This window comes from Cricetulus griseus, chromosome X (assembly GCF_003668045.3).
Source record: "Cricetulus griseus strain 17A/GY chromosome X, alternate assembly CriGri-PICRH-1.0, whole genome shotgun sequence".
In the NCBI taxonomy this organism is placed as follows: Eukaryota; Metazoa; Chordata; class Mammalia; order Rodentia; family Cricetidae; genus Cricetulus; species Cricetulus griseus.
The window spans coordinates 109,231,711-109,246,246 of NC_048604.1; the positions used below are offsets into that span (position 1 = coordinate 109,231,711).

The 14,536-nt window shown below is 39.2% G+C and overlaps 1 pseudogene; it reads right to left on the reverse strand.

Annotated features, from left to right (window-relative positions):
- The window catches only part of LOC100759127, a 117,714-nt pseudogene that overhangs the window by 41,284 nt on the left and 61,894 nt on the right, over positions 1-14,536 (reverse strand).

Consider the following 14,536-nt stretch of genomic DNA (forward strand, 5'->3'; position numbering starts at 1 on the left):
TGGGGTGTTTCATGGGTTATGAATATTTGTCATTGTTTAGGGGGTTGGTTACAAGTTGTTATTGGTAACGCCCAGAAAAATATTTGAATAGATGAGATTAGATTAAGAGTTTTTGCTTTGAAAAGAAAATACGGGGATATAGATATGATAGGATATACGGGTACATTCCATAATCTACTTTTAAGCTAAAAAAGCAAGTACTAGTCTTAAATATTTTATAGTGATATAGATTTTTGTATATTGATACAAATTTAACAGTATTTTTGTTGGAACATAGTGTACATGCATTCCTAATCACACTCAAAATATCACATGTGTCCAACTCATTTATAATGCTAATATTTAGCTCTTGAAAGTCATTATTCCTGAGTATTTACCAAAATAAGAAAATGCAGTTTAGCCATTAGTCACCTATTACAATCAAACTTGTAGTCATATTAGGTATGTTTTCACGGTCAAATAGATATATTTTAGATAAACAGGTCATCTTCAAAGACATCATGTCTACAGAATATGGAATTTAAGATGTTTTTTTAAAACATAGGTTCTTTTGTTTTTTTATGACAATGAGACATGTCAGGTCCTGACTGCACCAACATCTTCTTCATTGAAGAAACTTCACAGGAAGTTTGCTTTCTTTGTGTCAAGGTAAGGTACTTGACAAAAAGTGTTCTTGCCTCAACTGCTGTCCAAATTGGACAAGCAGAATGCAAAAGAAAGGACCGCTAAAGTTTGCCAAGACAAGGTAGGACAGCCCTTCAGAATTTCCTGCTTCATAGAATTCTCTGTCATATATGCTAGGTCTGTAGGCCAAAGATGGATTCCCTGGCATTGTAGAGGACCCTTGGGTGACTCTCCAGGCATCCAGCTGTTTGTTTCATTTCTCAATTTTTTTTGGAGGTTGCTTGCTTGCATTTCCTGGTTACTCGAGTAAAATCATTTCCTTCCTGGTTCTCTGATAGAGTTTAAGATTTTGTAGTTTTCCTTGTTTCAAATTCAGAAAAGAATATCACTAAATATGTGTAAAGTATATAGTGTTGAAAGACATAAACAGTTTGGGGTTTGTACTGCAAGTTAGAATAGAAAGTGAATTAGGTACAAACTTTTGGGCTCACCAAGATAGGATAGATAGGCAGTATTTTCTCTGAATTTGTCAATTGATAATGGATGAGACATTGTTGATGTATTTATTGCCTGTATATAATGTATGGTATGAAGTTATTGTACTTATTGTATACAGTTTTACTTATATTAGTTATAAACAGTTTTTAGACAAAATATGGGAAATGTGGTGATATCTGTTTTTGTGCTCTAACAAATAAAGCTTGCCTGAGATCAGAGGACAGAGTTAGCCAGTAGTTAACCATAGACGTCTGGAGGTGTATACAGACAGATAATAATAGATATGGCTGGGCAGAGAGAGGAAATATAACCAAAGGTGACAGGAATTCACTCTTTTTCACTGGGAAGTTGGTGAGGTAAGATGTGGTTGTGGCTTGCTCCTTTTTCTCTCAGATATTTCAGTGTTTACCTTTGTCTGACTCTGAGTTTTTATTGGTAAGACCAATTGGAACTGATGCCACACCCTCGTATTTCTGATCTCTCTGAGACATTTATCATGAAAAGGTGTTGAAGTTTGTCAAAGACTTTTTTTTAACATTTAATGAGATAATCATGTGTTTTTTCTTTCCTTTAGTTTGATCTTATGGTGGATTTCATTGACAGATTTTCATATGTTGAGCCATCCCTGCAACTCTGGGATGAAGCCATTTGATCATGGTGAAGGATATTCTTGATTTGTTATTGGATTGAGTTTTTGAGCATTTTATTTATTGTTTTTGCATCAATGTTTATGAGGGAAATTGTTCTCCTTCTTTGACTTTTAGTCTTACTTCTGAACTATTTTTTTATTCTGAGTTTTTTGCTTCCAGTTTTATTTTGTCTTGAAATATTTTCAAAAGTTTATTGAAATGTTTTTATTTTTATGTCTCCCCCCCCCCGAGAGATTACTTTTTATTAGTTCAAATTAGAAACAAGGCTGCTTCATATGTCAATCCCCTCTCCCTTCCCTACCCCCCAGCCCCCCACCAACTCATCCCTTCTCTGCTCCCCAGGGAGGGTAAGGCCCTCCATGGGTTTCCCTAAAGTCTGTCATATCATCCTGGGCAGGACCTAGGCCCTTCCCCATGTTTCCAGGCTGAGAGAGCATTCCTCCATGTGGAATGGGCTACCAAAGTCCCTTCTTATGCCAGGGGTAAATACTTATTCACTACCAGAGGCCTCATAGAGTGCCCAGGCCTCCTCATTGAAATCTACATTTAGGGGTCTGGATCAGTCCCATGCTGATATCCCAGACATCAGTCTGGGTTGCATGCACTCCGCCTTGTTCAGGTCAGCTGTCTCTATGGGCTTCACCTGCCTAGTCCCTACCTCTTTGGAATTCGATCCTCCCTCTATGCCACTGGGTTCCAGAGTTCAGTTCGGTGTTTAGCTGTGGGTGTCTGCCTCTGCCTCCATCAGCCACTGGATGAGGGCTCTAGGATAACATATAAGGCAGTCATCAGTCATATTATAGGGGAAGGGCATGTAGGCTAGCCTCTCCACCATTGCCTAATTTGTCAGTTGGTATCATTCTTGTAGATCTCTGAGAATCTTCGTAGTGTTAGATTTCTCCTCAAACCTATTATGGATCCCTCTGATATGGTATCTCTCATCCTGCTCTCCTCTATTCTCCTGACTCAACCCTCATGCTCCCCCTTTTCCACCTCTCCCCTCCTCTTTTCCCCCTCTCATTTTCCCAGCTCCCTCTACCCTAACCCCATGCTCCTAATTAGCTCAGGAATCCTGCCCCTTCCCCTTCTCTGTGGTCTATGCATTCCTCTCTTAGAGTCCTTCATGTTTCCTAGTTCCTTTATTGATGAGGATTGCAGGCTGGTAATCCTTTGTTCTATGTCTAAAATTCATATATGAGTGAGTACATGCCATGTTTGTCATTTTGTGGCTGGGTTACCTCACTCAGGATGGTTTCTTCTAGTTCCATCCATTTGCCTGTGAATTTCAAGATTCCATTGTTTGTTTGTTTTTTCCACTGAGTAGTACTCCCTTGTGTAAAAGTACCACATTTTCTCTATCCATTCTTCAGTTGAGGGGAATCTAGATTACTTACAGGTTCTGGCTATTACAAACAATGCTGCTATGAACATAGTTGAATATATGTCCTTCTAGTATGAATGTGCATCCTTTGGGTATATGCCCAAGAGAGGAATTGCTGGATTTTGAGGTAGACTGATTTTCATTTTCCTGAGAAACTGCCATACTGATTTCCAAAGTGGTCTTAAAGTTTGCACTCCCGCTCGCAATGGAGTAGTGTTCCTCTTTCTCCACATCCTCTTCAGCATAGACTGTCATTGGTGTTTTTTATTTTAGCCATTCTGACAGGAGTAAGATGGTATCTCAGAGTTGTCTTGAGTTGCATTTCTCTGATGGCTAAGGGTTTTGAGCACCTTCTTAAGTGTCTTTCAGCCATTTTAGATTCCTCTGTTGAGAATTCTCTTTTTATTTCTGTACCCCAATTTATTTGCATTGTTTGTTGTTTTGGTGGCTAGCTTCTTGAGTTCATTGTATATTTTAGATGTCAGCCCTGTGTCAGATGTGGGGTTGGTGAAGATCTTTTCCTATTCTATGGGCTGTCGTTTTGTCTTACTAACTGTGTCCTTTGTCTTACAGAAGCTTCTCAGTTTCAGGAGGTCCCATTTATTAATAGTAGATCTCAATGTCTGTACTACTGGTATTATGTTCAGGAAGCAGTCTCCTGTACCAATTAGTTCAAGGGTATCTCCCAATTTCCCTTCTAGGAGGTTCAATGTGGCTGGATTTATGTTGAGGTCTTTGATCCATTTGGACTTAAGTTTTCTGCATGGTGATAGATATGGATCTATATGCAATTGTCTGCATGTCTGAATCCAGTTGTTCCAGTACCATTTGTTGAGGATGCTTTCTTTTTTCCATTGTATAACTTTAGCTTCTTTGTCAAAAATCAGGTGCTTGTAGGTGTGTGGGTTAATATCAGGGTTTTCAATTTAATTCCATTGGGCTATCTGTCTATTTTTGTGCCAATACCAAGCTGCTTTCAGGACTATAGCTCTGTAATAGGGCTTGAAGTCAGGGATGGCGATGCCTCCAGAAGTTCCTTTATTTTACAGGGTTTTGGCTATCCTGGGTTTTTTTGTTTTTCCATATAAATTTGAGTATTGTTCTCTCAAGGTCTGTGAAGAACTGTGCTGGGATTTTGATGGGGATTGCATTGAATCTGTAGATTGCTTTTGGCAAGATTACCATTTTTACTATGTTTTACTACCTATCCAAGAGCATGGGAGATCTTTCCATTTTCTGGTATCTGCTTTAATTTATTTCTTTAAAGATTCAAAGTGCTTACTGTACACTTGTTTGATTAGAGTTACCCCAATCTATTTTATGTTGTTTGTGGCTATTTTAAAGGGTGATGGTTCTCTGATTTCTTTCTCAGCCCACTTATTGTCTGTATATATTAGGGCTACTGATTTTTTTGAGTTAATCTTGTATCCTGTCACTTTACTGAGGTGTTTATTACCTGTAGGAATTCCCTGGTAGTTTTTAGGGCCACTTATGTAAACTATCATATCTGCAAATATTGAAATTTTGACTTCTTCCTTTCCAATTTGTATCCCCTTCATTTTCCTTTTCTTGTCTTATTGCTCTAGCTAGAACTTCAAGTACAATGTTGAGGAGATATGGAGAGAGGGGACAGCCTTGTCTTGTTCCTGATTTAGAGGAATCACTTTGAGTTTCTCTCCATTTAGTTTGATGTTGGCTATTGGTTTGGTGTATATTGCATTTATCATGTTTAGATATGTTCCTGTTATTCCTGTTCTCTCTAAGATCTTTATCATGAAGGGATGTTGGTTTTTGTCAAAGGCTTTTTCAGCGTCTAGTGAGATAATCGTGTGGTTTTTCTTTTTCAGTTTGTTTATATGGTGGAGTTCATTGATGGATTTTCATATGTTGAACTATCCTTGCATCCCTGGGATGAAGCCTACTTGATCATGGTGGATGATTTTTCTGATGTGTTCTTGGCTTCGATTCGCCAATATTTTGTTCAGTATTTTTGCATCAATGTTCATGAGGGATAATGGCATATAGTTCTCTTTTTTAGGTGTGTGTTTGTGTGGCTTGGGTTTCAAGGTAATTTTAGCCTTGTAAGAAGAGTTTGGCAATGTCCCTTCTGCTTCTATTTTGTGGAACAATTTGAGGAGTACTAGTATTCGCTCTTGTTTGAATTTCTGCTAGAATTCTTCAGTGAAACCATCTGGTCCTGGACTTTTTTTTTAATTGGGAGACTTTTGATGACTGCTTCTATTTCATTGGGGGTTCTGGGTAGATTTAAACTGCTTATCTGTTCTTGATTTAATTTTGGTAAGTGATATCTATCCAGAAAATTGTCCATTTCTTTTAGATTTTCGAATTTTGTGGAGTATAGGTTTTCAAAGTATGACCTGATGATTCTCTGGATTTCCTCAGTGTCTGTTGTTACATTCCCCTTTTCATTTCTGATTTTGTTAATTAACATGCTCCATCTCTGCCTTTTGGTTTGTTTGGCTAGAGGTTTGTCTATCTTGTTGATTTTCTCAAAGAACCAACTCTTTGTTTCATTAATTGTTTGTAATATTTTCCTAGTTTCAACTTTATTGATTTCATCCCTCAGTTTGATTATTTCCTCGTGTCTACTCCTGCATTGTGAGTTTCCTTCTTGTTGTTCTAAAGCATGCAGTTGTTCTGTCAATTCTCTAGTGTGACTGTTCTCCAGTTTCTTCATGTGGGCACTTAGTGCTATGAACTTTCCTCTTAGCACTGCTTTGAAAGTATCTTATAATTTTGGGTATGTTGTATCTACATTCTCATTAAATTCTAGGAAGTCTTTAATTTCTTTTTTTCTATTTCTTCCTCAACCCAGCAATTGTACAATTGGGCATTATTTAATTTCCATGAGATTGTAGGTATTCTGCAATTTGTGTTGTTGTTGAATTCGAACTTTAATGCATGGTGTTCTGATAAGACACAGGGGGGTTGTTCCAATTTTTTGTATCTGTGGAGGTTTGGTATGTTGCCATGTATGTGGTCAATTTTAGAGAAGGTGCCCTCTGGCATTGAGAAGAAGGTAAATTTTTTTGTGTTTGGGTGTAATGTTCTATAGATGTTTGTTAAAACCAATTGGGCCATACTTCTGTCAGATCCTTTGTTTCTTTGTTAAGTTTCTGTCTGGTGGTCCTGTCTAGTGGTGCAATGGGGGTGTTGAAGTCTCCTACTATAAGTGTGTGTGGTTTTATGTGTGGTTTGAGCTTTAGTAATGTTTCTTTTACAAATGTGGTTGCCTTTTTATTTGGGGCATAGATGTTCAGGATTGAGATTTCATCTTGATGGACTTTTCCTGTGATGAGTATGAAATGCCCTTATTCATCTCTTTTGATTGATTTTAGTTTGAAGTCTAATTTGTTAGATATTAGGATTGCTACACCAGCTTGTTTCTTGGGTCCATTTGATTGGAAAACCTTTTTTCAACCCTTTACTCTATGGTAATGTCTGTCTTAGAAATTGAGGTGTGTTTCTTGTAAGCAGCAGAAGGATGGATTCTGTCTTCCTATCCATTCTGTTAGCCTTTATTTTTTCATAGGAAAGTTAAGACCTATCGAAATTGAGGGTTATTATTTTCCATTAATCTTTGGTTCTTGTTTGTTTCAGATTTATTTTTGGTGGTGTCATTGTGTGTAGATTTTGCCCTCCTTTTTTATCTTTGTGTTTGGCAAAGTGGAATTATCTATTGCCTATGTTTTTGTGAGTGTAGTAATCTTCGTTGTGTTGGAGTTTTCCTTCCAGAACTTTTTGTATGGCTGGATTTGTGGATATATATTGTTTAAACAGCTTGTTTTCTCCATCTTCAATGATTGAAACCTTTGCTGCGTACAGTAGTCTGGGTTGGCTTCCATGTTCCCTTAGTGTTTGTAGGACATCTATCCAGGACCTTCTGGCTTTCAATGTTTCCATTGAGAAGTTGGGTGTAATTCTGATAGGTCTCCCTTTATGTGTTACTTGGCCCTTTTTCCTTTGCTGCTCTTAATATTTTCTCTTTATTCTTTAAGTTTGATGTTTTGATTATTATGTGGCAAGGGGACTTCTTTTTGTGGTTCAGTCTACTTGGTGTTCTGTAAGATTCTTGTACTTTCATCAGCCTATCCTTGTGTAGGTTGGGGAAGTTTTCTTCTACGTTTTTGTTGAATGTGTTTTCTGTACCCTTCAGCTGTATTTCTTCACTTTCTTCTATACCTATTATTTTTAGGTTTGGCCTTTTCACGGTGTCCCATATTTCCCGTGTATTTTGAGTTAGGGATTTGTTGGACTTGAGAATTTCTTTGGTCGATGACTGTATATCCTCTAATGAGTCTTCAACAACTGAGATTCTCTTTTCCATCTCTAGTATACTATTGGTTATACTTACATCCTTAGTTCTTGATTGTTTATCCAGCCTTTCCATTTCAAGCATCCCCTCATTCTGTGTTTTCTTTATTTTTTCTATTTCAGCTTTCTTGCCTTGAACTGTTTCAATTGTTTCCTTCACTTGTTTGGTTGTTTTTTTCTTGGCTTTCTTTATATTCTTTAAGAGAATTATTTGTTTCTTGAATTTTTTGTTTTTTCTTCTATTTCTTTAAGAGATTAAGAGATTTCCTTGTTTCCTCTTTAAGGGACTCTATCATCTTCATAAAGCAGTTTTTAAGGTCCAGCTCTTCTTCTTTCTCTGTGTTGTGGTTTTCAGATCTTGCTGGTGTGGCGTCCCTAGATTCTGGTGGTGTCATATTGGTTTTTCTGTTGTTGAATGTGTTCTTATTCTGTCTTCTTCCCATCTCCTCTTCCAGTGGGTGCAGTTGGCGTCTCTTTATTGCCTCTTGTCACCTGGTGTTTTATCTGGGCCAAGATTTTAGTGTCTGCAGCTCTGGATGATAGTACCTCTCCTGGTATTCTCCTTGATCAGCAGAGGTGAGGGTGGAGGGGAAACCAAAAGTGAGGTGTTCCTGGACTCATGGAGATCCTCCCTTTCTGGGTGGGTCCACTCTATGCCAAGCTCAGGCCCAGAGAGTTCCAAAGAAAGGGTCATGTTGGGAGTGAGGCAGTAGAGGAAGGGATACCCACCTCAGCAGTGGTCAGAGCCTATTTTTATGTTCTTTATTAAGCCAATATTCATATCCTCTTAAAAGTTCATGAACATATTTGTAGCTTCTGTTTTCAAATCCTTACTTTATGTTTCAGCTAAATTGCTTTTCTCAGGGCCTATTACAATAGACTGTCTGGCTTCTGGAGAAGGCATTATTGTTTTTACTTTCAATCTTTGTTTTTTTTTATAGTGGGATATAGCATCTTTAGTCATGATATTTGACATGATTCTTGGCATAGTTTTCTGATCTTCCTGTGTGAGTGCACCATTCTTTTGTTTCTGTTGCCCACTGCAGATCTTATCCACATGTGGTGGTTGTGAAGTCAGTGCTTTCTAGAGAAACATTCTTCATGTTGGCATATGCTACAAGAGAATGGAAATGGGCTAGAAGGGTAAGCTAAAATGGCAGACATGAGATACTAGGGTGAACCTGAATCCTGTTTTTTATTTTTGTTTTTGTTTTTCTTTCTGGAGATAGAAATAAGGGCTCTTGTTTGACAGGTTCAAGCTCTAATATTGAAATAGAAATGATACCCAACTAGAATATTTACCTGTATCAAGTAGAATTCATGTTGCTGCAAGGTCCTTTGAAAGCTACCAAAGGAGAAAGGTAATCATCAAACATGATGAAGCTACTCCAACTGTGAGCCCTCCCTGCAACTCTGGGGTGAAGCCCTTTTGATCATGGTGAAGGATCTTCTTGATTTGTTATTATTATTAAAACAGCAACCATTTTAAGATACACTGATGTGATAGTGGCATAAATAAATATTCTGGGAGTGATGAATTGATTTTGATTGGATTCAAGACCTCTTCCATGATGTGGGGCCAAAGCCTGACACTGTTAAAGTTTTCTACGTTCTGAGCCTAATTAGGTCCTTCACCTAAAGGAAAAACTACTACTATTGTTCATGTAAAGGACCATAGGTATAGGTATAAATTGACTCCTAATGACATACTGCTATACCCATATATAGATCAGTGTCTCCCTCAACACACATTGGAGAAGCCTTTTCTTGAAGCACATGAGTATTAACATGCAGATCCATGAATGGACAATGTACAGAGAGTGAGACACTTTGGAGTACTCAGTCCAAAGTGCGAGACACTTTGGGGTACTCAGTCCAAATTGTGATGTCTTTATCAAAAGCCTTTCCTCAAGGCTCAGGAATGTATGTAAAAGAGGAGGAGAAAAGATTATAAGGGTCAGAGGTGAAGGTTACTCAAAGGAAAAGGTGTCTTTTGGATAAAACAGGACGAATACACATGTGAATTTGCCAAGATTGTGGCAGTATGCACAAGACCTGTACAGGTTCAAGCCAGACTGGTTCCCAGCACTGAAATAGGAAGTAGATACATGGTCTCACCATTAACCATGTAGCTTTTTGGAATTGATAACTGCTGGCGAATGGAACACTAGTTTTGTACAATGGAATGTCACTGTGTATATCAACTACACTCCAGGGCATGCCCCATGCTCCAGAATAGTTGACCTGGATAAACGAATCTGAGAGGAGTTGGGCTAGGTTAAAATATAATCATAATATATTGTTTGGAAAAATTTTATGTCAATACAAAAAAGGAAAAGTAAACAAACACGAGAATCATAAAACCTAACGCAGCAATATACAATGACAAAAATACAAAAAAAAACATTAAAAATAAAAAACCAAACCAAACAAACAAAATGTTAGAATATTTTGAGACCATGGACCCTAGAGTGGTGCTCACTACTGCCACTTCCTAGACACTTTCTAAGTACATTCTGAATACTTATGCTTATATGCATAGATAGGCATATTAAGTCTCAACTTCATCAGAGGAGCTTACTTTTGCAGCTGAATGACACTATTACACAAAATCACAACTTACCACATAGCTGAGAATATCTCAATGAGGAGGGCAGATCCCCATCAAATACATCTACAGCACAATCCCTGTACAAATGCATTGGGAATATATTTAAAGATGGGGCAAGGAATATTGCAAGTTCTAGAGGACCAGAATAGCTGCAACGAACAGGTGTCTTCTATATGTGATAGAGGAGATGAACCCATAAAATTTCAACATTATGGTCACATAAATAAGACACCCACAATGACAACATCAATTGATATTCAAAATGTGGATGGTGGATATCTCATGAGACTCTACACATAAAAAAGAGAGAAAAGAAAAGATATCACATTCCCACACAAACCAGAAACAAACCGAATGCAAAAAGCATATTATACCAGTTACTAATATTTCATTCCTATAAGGATGCATTTTCTTGTCTCCCTCTGATGGAACAGAGATGAAACTTGAATGTGGTATAAATTGCATGAATTTTCACATATGATACAGTGAAAGAGAGTTCTACACACCCAGTGTGCCTGTGTTAGTGACCTGTTCTTGAAGTAGTATATAGAGTGTAAAGTGTAAGGTAAACTATCATTGGGATGAATTAGATGAAGGATGCTGTATATTTTCTGATTCTTCTGTATCTATAATGACTTACTGAATAAGTATAGTGAACATTGATCAATACAAAACCGCAAGTCAAAAAATGGGGTAATACATTGAACATCAGAGAACCTGAGGAGCAACCACCAGTGACTTCTTACCTCTTAGGATCCTCCAACTAAAAGGGCTGTTAACCTGTCTTCACCCCACATTATCACTACCTTTCTCTACTTCCCAAACACTGGGATTAACGGCATGAACAATCACCACTTAGCTTCTATGGTTAAGTAGTAGCTAGTTCTGCTCTCTGATCTCCAGGCAAGCTTGATTTGTTAGAACACAAACAAAACATCAGCCAACAGCTTTGAAAACATTTTCACACAACCACACACACACAACCACACACACACACACACACACACACACACACACACACACACACACACAAGAGAGAGAGAGAGAGAGAGGAGAGAGAGAGAGAGAGAGAGAGGATAGATAAATAGATAAATAGATAGATAGATAGATAGATAGATAGATAGATAGATAGATAGAACTATCAGACCTAGTGGTCCTTCTGTCCTTCAGTCAGTAAGATGGAATGGAAACAGTTTTGAAAACAGCAACAAAGGAAAGAAGGAAAAGCCAAAGCCTGAGGAGTGGAAAATGGTAGCTCACCCATGGGAACTGCAGCATGGGGAGTATAGAACCATCGCTATGTGCTTGCCCTTGTGTAGGAGCTTCTCTCCCCAGAATGTCCCAGGATGGATGCCAAAACTAGTAAGGATACGAATACTACATTTCTTGAATAGGTTTGAGTCTCGACAAGTCATGGTTTTATTTTCACCAGGTTGGACATTGTTAATTCTCTTGATGAAGCTCCTAAATAGATTTCACCCCTGGGATCTGTTGGTGATGTTGACATTCATGATACTGCAGTCTCTGATCTTCTTCAAAGGAGGGTGTCGAGGCCAGAGTTATGCTGTCCATTCATGGAGAAGCCTTTTAAATATTCTTTTGCCTTTCTGTTGCCAAAGCACGTTGTCATTTTCCATTTTCTGTGTTCTTTCTTGCATAAGATGGGGCTGGGGTGTACACGAGTTGAGTATCAAGTTACTGAGTTCTAGTGTCAGCTTTTCTAAGGAGAGTGAATGAGACGTTGGTTCTGTCCTGGCCCCCGCAGACATCCCGAACTATTTCCTGCATACATCTGGCAGCAGCAGTGAACATCTCCTGATCTGCATCTTGAGAGAAAGAGGGTTTTCTTTTCCTGTCCCTTTGGTGAGGTGGGAGAAACCTGACATGTTTCTTTTTCTTGATTTCGGCTAGCTTTGCTTTCTTTTGGGGTGATACTGAACTCTCAGGCTGCTGCTCTTCTTCCATCCTTTCAAAGAAGCAAAGCACATATTAGAAACACAAGGGTCAATTGAAAATAGCTCATGCTTACGCACACAAATACATCTCAGGAGGAACCCCTGATGGGGAAATCTTAGTCTCTAATTGGTTGTACAGCCATTTTGTTCTGTTTTGTTTATGGGTACTGACATATCCAGACACAAACCATGTGCTCTTTGCATCTGGAGTATTTATTTTAGCCCACTATTCCATGTACTTGATTATGTGAGGCACCGGGAGCCCAGGACAGAATTCCTTCAAGTGGAACTCACAGATCACCATTTCTTAATGTAAGATGCTGATGACTTCTTAAGCGATGCTTCACAAATAGTCTCTCCTTTAACCTCCTTCTCCCTGAAATAATGTGACTAAGGGCAGTCTGCTCTCACAGGACATCTTTGAGGCTCCAGGTTCTACAAACACTGTGCCTCCCTAACAGTAGTACTTAAGGCTCTGAGAACAGTGTTACAGTTGCAGTCCCACTTGCTTGGGCAGGAGAATAGAACAGATCGAAGAGACCTCTGTAGGGGACAGTAAGCCACGCCTGTTAGAGGCTGGTTACAGGTGTGCCTGACCAGGCCTGTCAAGGTGTGGTCAAGTTGAAGTCAGGATGAGTCAGGATGGGCTCTTAAGGGGCTGCAAGCACATGGGAGGCCCCTTCTCTCTGGCCTCCCTGCCTTGCTGCTCCTGGCATGCTCTGGCTTGCGTTTGGCTGGTGTTTGTCTGAATAAAGATATCTTAACCTTACGGACTACAGATCGTCTTCACTCTCATAATAGACCTCCCTTAATCCAACTCTAAATGACCCCTTTCTCCATTAGCCACAGCCACATTAACCAGAGAGGGATTAAATGTACTAGATTCCTGTGCGTGATATGTGTGCTTTCTATAACCCACAGCTCAGGCCATACTTGGTTAACTCACACACCTTGCTGAGACAAGTAGAATAACAGAGACAAGTAAAGTGAAGCTAAGGAAAAGCCACTGGGCACAGAATGAGGTTGGACAGCAATGTCCCATGACTTGTGATTTTTGGCAGCACAGATCAGATCATGGAGAGCACAGAATGCCTTGGTGAGAGCAGTGACAAAGGCAGAGGTCACCTACATCCCAGAACCTTGTCCATTCAGCTAGTAGCTACAATATTTCTGGGGACAGAACTGGGGGGGGATGGGCTTAGTGGGGTGAATTAAACACATGCATGCACTATAACAACTTACATATGTATAATTCCTAGATATGTATGTGTTTGTGAGGGCATATTTGGGATGCAGGCATGAATGTGTTGATGCACAGGAGAAAAGCTGAGAGCATGTTAGCAGAGGGAGATTTGGCTCCTGGCAAGGTCTTTTACATCTCTGGACTGTTTACCACATGTATTAAAGACTAATGCAACCTTCCATTCCTGGATAGAGTGCCTATGAGTGATAACATAGGGGTTGTGCAGTATAGGAATTTATTGGAAACAACAGCTGTTTCCCCTTGAAACCAAGGAAATTACTGGCCTGCCATGTAAAGATTTGTGCTCAAATATGCTTATGTTACACCTCACCAAATAAGCACACACACACAAACACACACACACACACACACACACACACACACACACACACACACACACAGACAGAGAGAGAGACAGAGACAGAGAGAGAGAGAGAGAGAGAGAGAGAGGGGAGGAGGGAGGGAGGGAGAGAGAGAGAGAGAGAGAGAGAGAGAGAGAGAGAGAGAGAGAGAGAGAGAGAGAGAGAGAACTGAAAGAAAATGCCACATGCAGAACTTGGTTGAACAAATTAAATAGGCTTCCCACCAGGATATATAAATCAGTCTGACTCTTTTGGAGAATGTTATGGAGGCTTTTCAAAACCTTTTCAATAGAACTTCTACATTGTCTAGTCGTAAGACTCAGGGCTATAATGCAAAGGAATCAAAACCAACTTACCACAGAGTTTCCTGAATATCCACAGTACTAAGGGGACCCAAATCATGGATTCAGCCTAGGTGTCAGTCATGGAAGAATGGATAAGGTTAATGTGGTCCCTACAAAAGGCGGTTTCACGTTGCTACAAAGAAGAACAAAGCTACAGTGTTTGAAGGAAGATGCTGGATCTTGTGTGAAATGTGCCAGGTTTGGAAAGACAAGTATCAGAGATCCTTTCATGTGAAAGCCTTAAAAATAAAAAATTAAGCGAGAAGCCAACACAAAAGTACATAAAATTAAATGAAGGAACCCTGGGGCTGGAACACAGGATTGGGAAAGGGGAGGAGAAGGGTAACAAAGAATAATAATTGGGGTGAATATAGCCAAATTATATGAAGTGCATATATTGAAGAGGATGCAGAAAGAGTGTAAGAGCCAGAAGAACTGGTAGTTTGCTGTGAGACTGTGTCTCCTAGGAAAGTCAGAAGCTACACACATAAAGTCTCACCAACATGACTTCACAAACATGAGCTGAAAAGGAT